We start from the raw sequence: 13,427 nt of genomic DNA on the forward strand, positions 1-13,427 counted from the left end.
CAGGACCAAGGGCTTCGCCTTCCACTGGTGTCCCAACAAGGCTATTCTCTGCTACATATGCAGTTGGAACCCTGGGTCAGTCCATGTATAGTCTTTCAGTAGTGGTTTAGTCCCTGGAAGCTCTGGTTGGTTGGCACTGTTGTTTTTATGGGGTTGCAAGCTCCTTCAATTCTTTCAATATTTCCTCTAATTATCCCCAAGGGGGTCCTATTCTCAGTTCAGTTATTTGCTGCTAGCATTGACCTCTGTATTGGACATGCTCTGAATGTGTTTCTCAGGAGAGATCTATATCCAGTCCCTTTCCGCAGCATTTTTTGGCTTCATCAATCTTATCTAGTTTTGGTGGCTGTATATATATGGACCACATGTGTGTCAGGCTCTGAATGGCCATTACTTGAGTCACTGCTCTAAACTTTGCTCCCATATCCCCACCTATGAATATTTTCCCCCCTTTTAAGAAGGAGTGGGAGCATCTGCATTTTGGTCATCCTTCTTCTTGAGCTTCCTGTGGTCTATAGATTGCATCTTGGGTAATTTGAGTTTTTTGACTAATATCCACTTACCAATGAGTGTATACCAAGTTGTATTGACTAACCTCACTCAGGATGATATTTTCTAGTTCATTCCATTTGCCTATGAATTTCATGAAGTCATTGTTTTTGATAGCTGAGTAGTACTCCATTGTGTAGATGTACCACATTTTCTGTATCCATTCCTCTGTTGAAGGGCATCTGGGTTCTTTCCAGCTTCTGGCTATTATAAATAAGGCTGCTATGAACATAGTGGAGCATGTGTCTTTGCTGTATGTTGGAGCATCTTTTGGGTATATTCCCAAGAGAGGTATAGCTGGGTGTTCAGGTAGTACTATGTCCAATTTTCTGAGGAACCTCCAGACTGATTACTCTAGTAATAGTACCAGTTTGCAATCCCACCAACAATGGAGGAGTGTTTCTCTTTCTCCACATCCTCGCCAGCATCTGCTGTCACCTGAGTTTTTATCTTAGCCATTCTGACTGGTGTGAGGCAGAATCTCAGGGTTGTTTTGATTTGCATTTCCTGATGACTAAGGATGTTGAACATTTCTTTAGGTGCCTTTTGGCTGTTCGATAATCCTAGACTGAGAATGTTTGGTTTAGCTCTGTTCTCAACTTTCTAATGCTGTGACACTTTAATATGTGGTAACTCCCAACAATAAATTTATTTTTGTTACTGTAGTTTTGTTACTGTTATGAGTTGTAATGTAAATATTAGAGGTGGCCTAAAGACTCATAACTCACAGATTAAGGAGCACTACTCTGAGCCCACCCCCAATATCGGTCTTCCAATAAGGCCACATCGAGTCCCCAGATAGTTCCACTGACTAAGATACATGTGCCTGTGGGGGAACAGTCTCATTCAAACCACCACAGCACAGTTCTGAGATCTGATAGGGTTATAGTTTGCTCAACTAGTAAGAAGTATTCAAAAAACTGTGGATATGTCTTGAGTGTTTAGAACGAAATGGTGACAAATTCAGTCGCTAGATTGAAGAATTTAGGCTCCAGGTGTCAAATAATTTTACTCCCAATGACATGACTTGCATCATTGAATTCTGTGGTGCTATAAGGCTAAAACTGGACAAAAGTAAAGGTTAATTGCTTTAAATGTAGCTCTAGGGAGGGGCATAATGAAGAGAAGGGACCAGTGAGAGAGAGAAAAAAAATTGAACATTTGATAAACATTGACCTTTCTGTTCAGACCTGTTTGTTCCTTTTGAAAATTGTGCTATACATCCATTATAAAATTTTTCAACCACTAGGATGGAGATATTGCAAATCAAAGACTTTCCTTCTCAAGCAGCTTGTTAGAGGTGAACATGCATGTTCAGGAACATGTTTGTATGGTTTATATATCACTGTTGCCTTCCAATACTGTTTTTTTTTTCTCACCCCTACAGGGTGGCTAGTTGATTTAGCACCGAAAAGGCAGCCTTTATTGTTGTTTATGCAAACTAGAAATTTCAACATTTGAGAAAACCAAAAACCAAATTACAGACTTCAATTATCTGTTGTGGTATAACACCCCATTCCCAAATGTATAGGCTCTTTGGTACCTCTCTCTGGTTCTGTGAGCTGACTGGGCATTAGTGACAGGCCCTCAATTATACTATTAGATCCTCATTTGTGTGTTTGAAAGCCCACAGTGTCCATAGCTGTGACTTTCTGAATGTCCAGAAATCTGGTCTCACCTGATTTCTTCATGAAGAATCAGGCACCTTGGGGCCCTATGCTCTTACATTGTATATTTGTGGATGGTTGGGTTTATGAAGAATGGTGGTCAGTAGTTCTATTTTCTTGAGTAAAACTAGCTTGTGAGACAGAGGGAAAAGAATTTGCTAGGTTAGTAGGGCTTTGGCTGTGATTGTCTTAGCATTACCTCTGTTAGCCAAAACACTCACTGGCTCTGCTGTTGTTCCCACTAATAAAGGGTCCCATTCTTGATGGGAGTGGAAGTCAGTCTTACAATAGAACACATGAGTCAACAGGCATGACAAACCTATCTGCTGCGCTATAGTACATGTGATATCTCTGAGGACCAAGCTATTTATCACGCATTCTGATAAAAAGTCACCTGTTTTACCCTATTGTGATATGGCTGTAAAATGAACTTTACATGGATTGTGTTAGCATCTTGTCTAAGCCCACCCAACAGTTACCTGGCAACATCCATGTATGCCTGACTCATTATAAAAGGAGCTGTTTGCCCCCTCCTCTCTTTTGCTCTTACTCTTGCCTTCCTGCTCCAGCTCGCTCCCAGTTCCCTTGCCTCCTCTTTCTACATGTGCTCATGGCTGGGCTCTACTTCTCTATGTTTTTCTCTCTCTCTGCCTTTCTCTGCCTCTACTACCCTCTCAACTCCCCTACCCATGCCCTGAAATAAACTCTATTCTCTACTCCAGTGCTCTATGTGTGTGTGGGGAGTCCCTCAGGGGGAAGGGATGCCTTAGCCTGGGCCCGCACCACCCCCATACCTGACCACATCTCCATAGAACATATCCTCCCTTTCTTTGTTTACAAACACATCCGATTGTCTGCTCACCATTTTAATGTATGTGTTCCAGTTTTCCCAGCTTGTATATGGGATGCACAGAAATGATACAACAGATACTAGATACCAATTATACACTTAGTCCCTGGATCCAAAGAGATGCACACCATGTATTCCTCATCAACAGAATGTCTTATTTCAAGGATTGAAAAATGGAACTCCTTAGCTGGGGCACCTCCTTTGCCTGCTGGACTTCACCAACTAGTCGTCTTCCCCTCAAGTGAGCTAACTGAAAACCATGCATTTGGTTCTTACCTACTTAATGCTCAGTCCTGAGTCCATCCTTCCAGACAGAGTCTTCCCTGTGATAGGGAAGCTAGAGAATGCACGAAGATGAGGCAAAAAGGGTCAAAATAATAGAGTCGCGCAGAATAGGTCAATATAGTCCATTCCAAGAGCAGCGGCACTCTGGAATCATGGGTACCTCTGCCAGAGTCTATTAGTGAGGTGATCAGCAGCTGGTTTCTGATGAAAACAGTCAGAGCACAGTGAGGAAGAAGAAATTCATTCTAGGCTATTTGGCTATTTTCTTTCCCCCCTTTTTTTTAAGATTGAGTTTTTTGTTTTTTGGTTTTCTTTTTTGTTTTTATTTTTGATCATTTCTTAAATTCAGAGGATACACCTTTGAAGAGGCCAAATCCACTTAAGAGTTTTAAATGTTTATGTTTATGTTTTAAAAATTATTTTTGTTCCTTCTACAACTTTCAATGAACTTAAAATAATTTATCAAATAGAATATTCATAATTTGCAAACATTTTCTCACCTTGTTATTAGACAGCATTTTAGACTATGTAAACCAAATACTAACAATTTATTAAAACCAATAATTAAAATAAACACAACATTGAAAACATCAGAAGGAATAAAAAGGAGCAATACTTAAACAGAATATTGAATACATCAGAAGGAGTAAAAAGGCTATTTCTCAGGGGAGGGAAGTCTGGCTGTGGGATTGGAACTGCTGCTGGATTGAAATCAGCAGCTGATCGTGAGTTACAGGAACAATAGCTCAGATATAGCACAGAGTGCAATTGATGAGCAGAGGTGACAGTGCCATCCTCTAAATAGGTAGGCCCACTATAACAAGCAGGACATGACTGAAAGATACCTCGTATGTACAGACATACTGAGAAACAGCTTCCACAGCTGCTATCCTGTGTGCTGTCTGGGCTGCTGCCGCCACATCTGTCTACAGGGACTCATGCATCACAGAAACTTCTGGGGGTTTTTGTGCCCAGCAGCTCTGGTGCACAAGTTCGTTCTGGCTCCAGAGTGGCTCTTTCCCCTGCTGATTTACACCCACTCAATGTGCGGATCTGAGGCAGTGTGTCTCCCCAGATCTGAGTCTTCCTCATCCTTGGTTTGTGAATCCTTGGCATGTTCTTCCTGCAACTGGGTCAGGAGCCTCTTGACGCGGACACTAAGATCAGAGTGTGGCATGCACACACTCAAGTAGGCCTTCAGGTATTTCAGAGGCAACAGGTCTGCTGGGTCACAAAAGTCCTCAGGATTCGTGTCCATCCATGTTTCCAGGAAGCTACAGAGGGTGTTCTTTACTTGTTCGTCCTCTTTAGAATAAGGTTTGAAGTAAGCATACCTAGAAAAGACCAAAGAGTATGTCACCTCTAAAGTCCCAGTCCCCTCACCTAATACTGTCACTTCTGGCTGCTCTCAGATATATTTGTTCAGATGTACACAATAGGTGCTTTCCATGTATCTGTGCCAAAGATGAACACAGGTGTCTGTATCCAGACCTCTCCTTGGTCACATGGTTTTCTGCATTGTCTTTCATGGATCTCTACTTTGGACACATCTCTACTGCTACTCCAATATTTCTAGTACCTCCTTTATGTATGAGAGAATTGCATTCACTAAGGCCTCAGAAATATTGCCAGAATGGTAAAGAGCTTTTCAAAGGTAGAGGGGTTGGTTACAACCATTTTAGGGTCTCAGCTCTGGACAGCCCAATCCCTTGAACCAAGCATGGGAGAAGGAATTACTTAAAGCATGCTAATGGGTTCTGACAATTATGTAGACAAGAAAAAGATGGAGACAGAGACAGAGACTGAAACGTAGACAGAGCCAGAGCCTGAGATAGAGACAAGAGATAGAGAGTGAGACAGAGAGGGAGAGGAAGAAGAAACGGAGAGGGAAACAGAAGAGAAAGGAAGATGGGGATGGAGATGAGGGAGAGGGAGAGGGAGAGCCATCGAGAAAGAGAGAGAGAGAGAGAGAGAGAGAGAGAGAGAGAGAGAGAGAGAGAGGGAGAGAGAGAGGGAGAGAGAGAGAGGAGAGACACATACAAACATATAGAGACTTGAAGGGCATAAAGGGAGTGGACCAGAGAGACAGGGTGAGAGAGACAGAGTAGGGCAGATGGGAATTCCTGAAACCAACAGGAGGGTCAGAAATGATGGACGTGGAGATGGGCACTCACCTCACAAAAACCAGGTCCAACACCTGTAGGGGGGTGGCAAAATATCTGTATGTAGACAGAAAAGCAAGGACTGAGAAGGGGTCCCATTCCTTCAGAGAAGGCACCAGGGTGTTCATCTGCTCAACCACAGCCTTTGCCCTGGAGCAGGCCTCTCTCTGGGACTCCATCTGGTCGTGTTGGGCGGAAGCATTCTCCACCTGAAGAGAGATTAAAGTTGAAGGTTCAAACTGGCTCAGATCTGCACCCTTCTGAATGGTTCTCCTCATCCAAGTTTACCTGAATTATCTCAATGCCAAACCCACAGAGAAAAGAGAGCACTTACCTGGTCTGTGTGTTCCTGTCCTTGGCTGGCCTTGGTCAAATTTGTTCCCTTTCGGGAAAATGGCCACAGGCGTTGAAAGCAAGAGTGAATCCTCTGCCTCCAGACACCATCATGGCCTTCCCTGTTGTGTCTCCTGAGGCCTGAGCCTCGAGTAGTCCGAAGACAGCAAGAAAACATCCTGCCCTCTCTACTGTCTCTGACAAGTGAGCCTGTAGGCCTTGCTCTAACCAGCAGGTTGCCTGGTTACCAAGGTTCTGCATTGTGAGGTCTACTTCATGAGGGTGGTTCCATTACTGTAGCTCTTTGATCAGGACATTCCTTAAAGGCTCCCATGTCCCCTTCCATTTCCTAGGTGCACAAATAAACTCAGGAATACATGTGTTTCCCACTGCGCTGTCCCCAGAGATATCTTAATACAGCCAGCACCTCAGCTGTGCAGTCTCAGTCCCTACTGTGGAGCTGCATCTGTGAGCATGATCATAAATTCAGCCCTACGTATCCCCATCTACCATGAACATACCCTAGGCCTTTTTCCTTGCCTTTATGTGACCTTGTATGTGTTCTGTGTGGAAGGAGACCATATGCATGCTTGTGACAGGCAGTAGCCCCACAATGTCAGTGTGCTTGCATAGGAATTTTTTTCCCCAGGATCAGTTTCCACCACCATGGTCATCTTAGGTCTTAAACCCACAAGTTTATATCACTTTGTAAACAGCCGACTGAGGCACATCCACCATCGTATAAGATGGCACCCTAACACTCTTTCAAAGTGGATTCATCCTCCATTGCTTTGTCTTTCAATTCCTACTGGTGTCCTTGATCTAATCCTCTCCAGTGATTGATACTCTCTCTCTCTTTCATATATATATATCTATATCTATATAGATAGATAGATAGATATAGATGTAGATGTAGATATAGATATAGATGTAACACAATGTGTGTTAGTATATACCTAACATACTTATATACATAATCTCCATGAGCACTATTCTTGTCAACTCTAGCAGAACCCATTCGTTCATATTCAAAATAGGGCAGCTTCCAAGTACATTTAGCCACCTGGTTTATCAGTTTTCACTAAGACAGGGCAACTTTTCTCCTATTAACTCAGTGAGTGGAATGGCTCCCTTAGTCAGGAAACAGAGTCAGAGACAGTCCCTGCTCCCACTACTAAGGCTTCACAGGAAGATGAAGCTACACAAGTGTTGCAAGGTCCTGCGGGTCCATGTCAGTCCAGTGTAGGATACCAGGTCACCCTGCAGGATCTCTGGTGGACATTTCAGTCCCTGTATCCTATGGGCTTCTTTGACTGGATGTTCCCCCCAGTCCTGTGGTGTGCTCTACCTCTCAGCTCAAAGAAAATTTCCTCCAAATTTTCTACAATGTTTTTCTAGCTCTACCTAATGTATGACTGTGTGTCTTTGTACTTGTTCCATCACTTTCTAAGTGAGGCTTTTCTGATGACAATTGTGTTAGCAATAATCTCCGAGTATACCAGAATATTACTAGAAATCCTTTCATTGGCATTTTTTCTATTCCCTTTTTTCTTTCATGTCTCTGTGTGCATCTATGTCGATGGGTGGTCCAGTCTCTGGTTCTGGGTGCCTTAGGCATTGCGAGGTGTAGACATACTCCCATGTAATGGGGCTCAAATGTGTCAAGGCATTGGTTAGACCCTTTAGAAATTTGTTTCTTTTACTACAGTACATGATATAGGCTGTACAAAATGTAGATGAAACGTTTTCTTGCTGGGCTGATATCCTAATCTGTCCACTGAAAGTCTTTCTGGTTACATGAGAAGTCTCAATATCCCCAAATTCTAGGAATCTAAGCTGGGATCGCCTCTCATAGATTCCTAAGAGTTTCCATTTCACTAGGATTCCAGCTTGTCCCAGAGATACCCCCAATTCTGATTTATTCTCCCAACCCTCTCTCCCAATTGGATCCTCCATTTTCTTTCCCTACCCTTCATTTAGACCCCTCCTCTACCTACCTCCCACCCCAATACGCCCAAATCGATGTTGATTTTCTTTCCCCTTCAGGGTGTGATGCATGTACCTCTTTCTTGGGGCCTCTTATTACTTAGGTTCTCTTTGTCTGTGTCTTTCTCTGTGTCAAGTAGTAGCATACTTGCTCTTTATTTTAAAATTAATTTCCACATTTAAGTGAATATATTATATTTGTTTCCAATTCCATTCATTTGCCAGAATAGAACCAGATGTTGCTTTTAACAGCTGAAGAATACCCAAGTGTGTAAAGGTAAAATATTTCCTTTGTCCATTCTTCAATTGAAGAACTTTACGTTGTTTCTAGCCATTAACGAAAAAGATTGTATGATGATAGTTTAGCATGTTAACAGCTAGTATGTATTTTTTTCTACAAGCCCAAAGTGTTCACTTCCAAAGTTGTTGTTCAATTTTGCACTTCCACCAACAATAGAAAAGTGTTCCCTTTGCTTTAGCCATTCTGACAGGTAAGATAGAATCACAGTCATTTTATTTACATTTCCCTGATGACTAAGGATGTTGAACGTTTGTCTTAGTGCATTTAAGCGAGAACATTCTGTTGAGAATCCTGTTTAGATCGGTATTGTTGGTCCATGTCCACCCAGCATGTCCACTGCAGAGGCATAGCATGGAGACTTTGACTGTGCTTATCCCAGAGAGCTTGCATTGAGACAATGGATGCTCCAGGAGTGAAAAATGCATTCTGAGATGGGAGATAGCCAAAGCTGGGATTCCTTGCCTTTCAGGCATCTAGTTGCCCCTTGAAAATTCTGCATGTTTCCAATGGGGGAAAAAAAGCCATAAACACTGACCTTACTACAGAACCTTTGACTTACAATGGTGTCAGGTTGGTTAGATATGCATGTCCTTCTGTGACACAAACATTGTGGGATTAATCAACAGATGTCTGACTGGACTTAAGACTCATTCTCTGAGTTGGACCTATACCCCACATGGCATTGCTGACCAAGAGCCTGAGACTAGATAGTTCAGGGACATGGGGAATATCTGAATAGGACTGTTCTACAAGAGAAAGATAAAAAAGTGATTCCTTAGGAACTGTTGGGCTCATAGACCAGTGCCTTCCTCAGCCTACTTCAGAGAAGCTTCAAGCAGATCACAAGACATACTGAGACCCATAAACAGAATTTATGTAGAGTGAGTCAACTAGGAGCACTCAGTCCTAACCTGGAGAAGTGTCTTCATGCACCCATCCTCCACACAGGATGATCTCCACTTGATAACCCTTTGCAATTGAAAGTTCAGATTTGGCTATGAGAATCTCCAGGTAAACAAACTTCTCTTTAGTGCAGTCCTCCTGTTCAGCAAGAAATGGCTAACAGAAAACGAACCCATTTATATCTATGAATGAGGCTCCTGGTTCATAATGTCCTACCAGGACTTTGTGTAATTTAACTTTCATATTTCACTATTATTTATATAGAGACTTTTTCTCTTTTGTGTCTGCATGACCTTTGTGTATCTGCTCTGGATTCCATGTTATTGTTTTTAAGGGATTTTATGCTCATTCTTAGCCCTGGAGAAGGGGATTCTGAAATCTTCACACTTTCTGCAATGCTGACTGCAGCTGCTGTTTCCTGGGGAGGGAGAATCATGTTCGTCTGAGGGTGTGACCAGGGGTGGACTGACTGTATTCGTGCACTCAGTCAGTGGACACATACCTATTCCTACATGATCCACATTACTTGAATGCAGAGAGTGAATAAAATAGGAATATGTTATCAAATATTATCATAAATAAGTTAATAAGAATAATTCATTTAATTAATTAATTAATACCAGAAGGGAGTCTGGTCAGCAAGGCATGCTATGAGTAGATGGATGTGATGAGGGGTGGATACAATCAAAATGCTTTATATACTTTTCGAAAGTGTTTTCTTCATTTGAAAAACACCTTCCTACCCATTAAAACCCATTTTCCCAACTTTCAGCTCTCTGCCTGCGTAGATGTCTTCATTACGGAAATTCTTGCCTAATTCTAGACTAGTATTTGGCTTCATGGCTTTGAACAGTACCTTTGCTATTCCATAGCATGAGGTAGCACAAACTATAATTAATCAGTTCATCTACAGGAGACCACTTATCCAGTTTGGATTTCCCATTTCAATTCTTTGGGTGATTTTGATACATCGTTACAGGAACTAAGTCAAATTAGTTGCCTTTATGGTTTGAAGAAATGCCGAATATTCCTGAAAGTAGGTAAGGCATTCCACAGGTGCCTTAGAAATGCGCCATGATTCTCTGATTCCCCATGCTCGCCAACCCTGGGAATATCTGGGTGTACAATATAGCGACTTCCATGTGGATTGAATTGTTAACCACTGGACAAAAGTGGTACCATTTCTCAGGTTTAGTTTGAAGTTTACTGCCAGGTAATGTTGAACATTATTACATCTGATTTATTAGTGATGTGTAAAGTTCTATAGAAAAAAGACTATGTAGGACCTTTTATAATTTAAGCATGTCACTTAATTGTTTTCAAATGCTTATGTTCATCTTTTTAAAATTATTTTTTGTACCTTATACAACTTGGAATGTTCATAATTTTCAGACGTTTTCTATCATTTGTAGACAGCATTTTAGACTATGTAAACCAAATACTAACAATTTATTAAAACCAATAATTAAAATAAACACAACATTGAAAACATCAGAAGGAATAAAAAGGAGCAATACTTAAACAGAATATTGAATACATCAGAAGGAGTAAAAAGGCTATTTCTCAGGGGAGGGAAGTCTGGCTGTGGGATTGGAACTGCTGCTGGATTGAAATCAGCAGCTGATCGTGAGTTACAGGAACAATAGCTCAGATATAGCACAGAGTGCAATTGATGAGCAGAGGTGACAGTGCCATCCTCTAAATAGGTAGGCCCACTATAACAAGCAGGACATGACTGAAAGATACCTCGTATGTACAGACATACTGAGAAACAGCTTCCACAGCTGCTATCCTGTGTGCTGTCTGGGCTGCTGCCGCCACATCTGTCTACAGGGACTCATGCATCACAGAAACTTCTGGGGGTTTTTGTGCCCAGCAGCTCTGGTGCACAAGTTCGTTCTGGCTCCAGAGTGGCTCTTTCCCCTGCTGATTTACACCCACTCAATGTGCGGATCTGAGGCAGTGTGTCTCCCCAGATCTGAGTCTTCCTCATCCTTGGTTTGTGAATCCTTGGCATGTTCTTCCTGCAACTGGGTCAGGAGCCTCTTGACGCGGACACTAAGATCAGAGTGTGGCATGCACACACTCAAGTAGGCCTTCAGGTATTTCAGAGGCAACAGGTCTGCTGGGTCACAAAAGTCCTCAGGATTCGTGTCCATCCATGTTTCCAGGAAGCTACAGAGGGTGTTCTTTACTTGTTCGTCCTCTTTAGAATAAGGTTTGAAGTAAGCATACCTAGAAAAGACCAAAGAGTATGTCACCTCTAAAGTCCCAGTCCCCTCACCTAATACTGTCACTTCTGGCTGCTCTCAGATATATTTGTTCAGATGTACACAATAGGTGCTTTCCATGTATCTGTGCCAAAGATGAACACAGGTGTCTGTATCCAGACCTCTCCTTGGTCACATGGTTTTCTGCATTGTCTTTCATGGATCTCTACTTTGGACACATCTCTACTGCTACTCCAATATTTCTAGTACCTCCTTTATGTATGAGAGAATTGCATTCACTAAGGCCTCAGAAATATTGCCAGAATGGTAAAGAGCTTTTCAAAGGTAGAGGGGTTGGTTACAACCATTTTAGGGTCTCAGCTCTGGACAGCCCAATCCCTTGAACCAAGCATGGGAGAAGGAATTACTTAAAGCATGCTAATGGGTTCTGACAATTATGTAGACAAGAAAAAGATGGAGACAGAGACAGAGACTGAAACGTAGACAGAGCCAGAGCCTGAGATAGAGACAAGAGATAGAGAGTGAGACAGAGAGGGAGAGGAAGAAGAAACGGAGAGGGAAACAGAAGAGAAAGGAAGATGGGGATGGAGATGAGGGAGAGGGAGAGGGAGAGCCATCGAGAAAGAGAGAGAGAGAGAGAGAGAGAGAGAGAGAGAGAGAGAGAGAGGGAGAGAGAGAGGGAGAGAGAGAGAGGAGAGACACATACAAACATATAGAGACTTGAAGGGCATAAAGGGAGTGGACCAGAGAGACAGGGTGAGAGAGACAGAGTAGGGCAGATGGGAATTCCTGAAACCAACAGGAGGGTCAGAAATGATGGACGTGGAGATGGGCACTCACCTCACAAAAACCAGGTCCAACACCTGTAGGGGGGTGGCAAAATATCTGTATGTAGACAGAAAAGCAAGGACTGAGAAGGGGTCCCATTCCTTCAGAGAAGGCACCAGGGTGTTCATCTGCTCAACCACAGCCTTTGCCCTGGAGCAGGCCTCTCTCTGGGACTCCATCTGGTCGTGTTGGGCGGAAGCATTCTCCACCTGAAGAGAGATTAAAGTTGAAGGTTCAAACTGGCTCAGATCTGCACCCTTCTGAATGGTTCTCCTCATCCAAGTTTACCTGAATTATCTCAATGCCAAACCCACAGAGAAAAGAGAGCACTTACCTGGTCTGTGTGTTCCTGTCCTTGGCTGGCCTTGGTCAAATTTGTTCCCTTTCGGGAAAATGGCCACAGGCGTTGAAAGCAAGAGTGAATCCTCTGCCTCCAGACACCATCATGGCCTTCCCTGTTGTGTCTCCTGAGGCCTGAGCCTCGAGTAGTCCGAAGACAGCAAGAAAACATCCTGCCCTCTCTACTGTCTCTGACAAGTGAGCCTGTAGGCCTTGCTCTAACCAGCAGGTTGCCTGGTTACCAAGGTTCTGCATTGTGAGGTCTACTTCATGAGGGTGGTTCCATTACTGTAGCTCTTTGATCAGGACATTCCTTAAAGGCTCCCATGTCCCCTTCCATTTCCTAGGTGCACAAATAAACTCAGGAATACATGTGTTTCCCACTGCGCTGTCCCCAGAGATATCTTAATACAGCCAGCACCTCAGCTGTGCAGTCTCAGTCCCTACTGTGGAGCTGCATCTGTGAGCATGATCATAAATTCAGCCCTACGTATCCCCATCTACCATGAACATACCCTAGGCCTTTTTCCTTGCCTTTATGTGACCTTGTATGTGTTCTGTGTGGAAGGAGACCATATGCATGCTTGTGACAGGCAGTAGCCCCACAATGTCAGTGTGCTTGCATAGGAATTTTTTTCCCCAGGATCAGTTTCCACCACCATGGTCATCTTAGGTCTTAAACCCACAAGTTTATATCACTTTGTAAACAGCCGACTGAGGCACATCCACCATCGTATAAGATGGCACCCTAACACTCTTTCAAAGTGGATTCATCCTCCATTGCTTTGTCTTTCAATTCCTACTGGTGTCCTTGATCTAATCCTCTCCAGTGATTGATACTCTCTCTCTCTTTCATATATATATATCTATATCTATATAGATAGATAGATAGATATAGATGTAGATGTAGATATAGATATAGATGTAACACAATGTGTGTTAGTATATACCTAACATACTTATATACATAATCTCCATGAGCACTATTCTTGT

The 13,427-nt window shown here is 42.7% G+C and overlaps 2 pseudogenes; both read right to left on the reverse strand.

Moving 5' to 3' along the window:
* Window positions 1-3,880: 3,880 nt before the first annotated feature.
* On the reverse strand, window positions 3,881-6,096 carry 4930474N05Rikl1 (RIKEN cDNA 4930474N05 gene like 1; annotated as a pseudogene).
* A 4,370-nt stretch (window positions 6,097-10,466) lies between these two features.
* Window positions 10,467-12,668, reverse strand: LOC120098136 (ral guanine nucleotide dissociation stimulator-like; annotated as a pseudogene).
* Between the last annotated feature and the right edge of the window lie 759 nt (window positions 12,669-13,427).

This window comes from Rattus norvegicus, chromosome 18, assembly GCF_036323735.1.
Source record: "Rattus norvegicus strain BN/NHsdMcwi chromosome 18, GRCr8, whole genome shotgun sequence".
Lineage (NCBI taxonomy): Eukaryota > Metazoa > Chordata > Mammalia > Rodentia > Muridae > Rattus > Rattus norvegicus.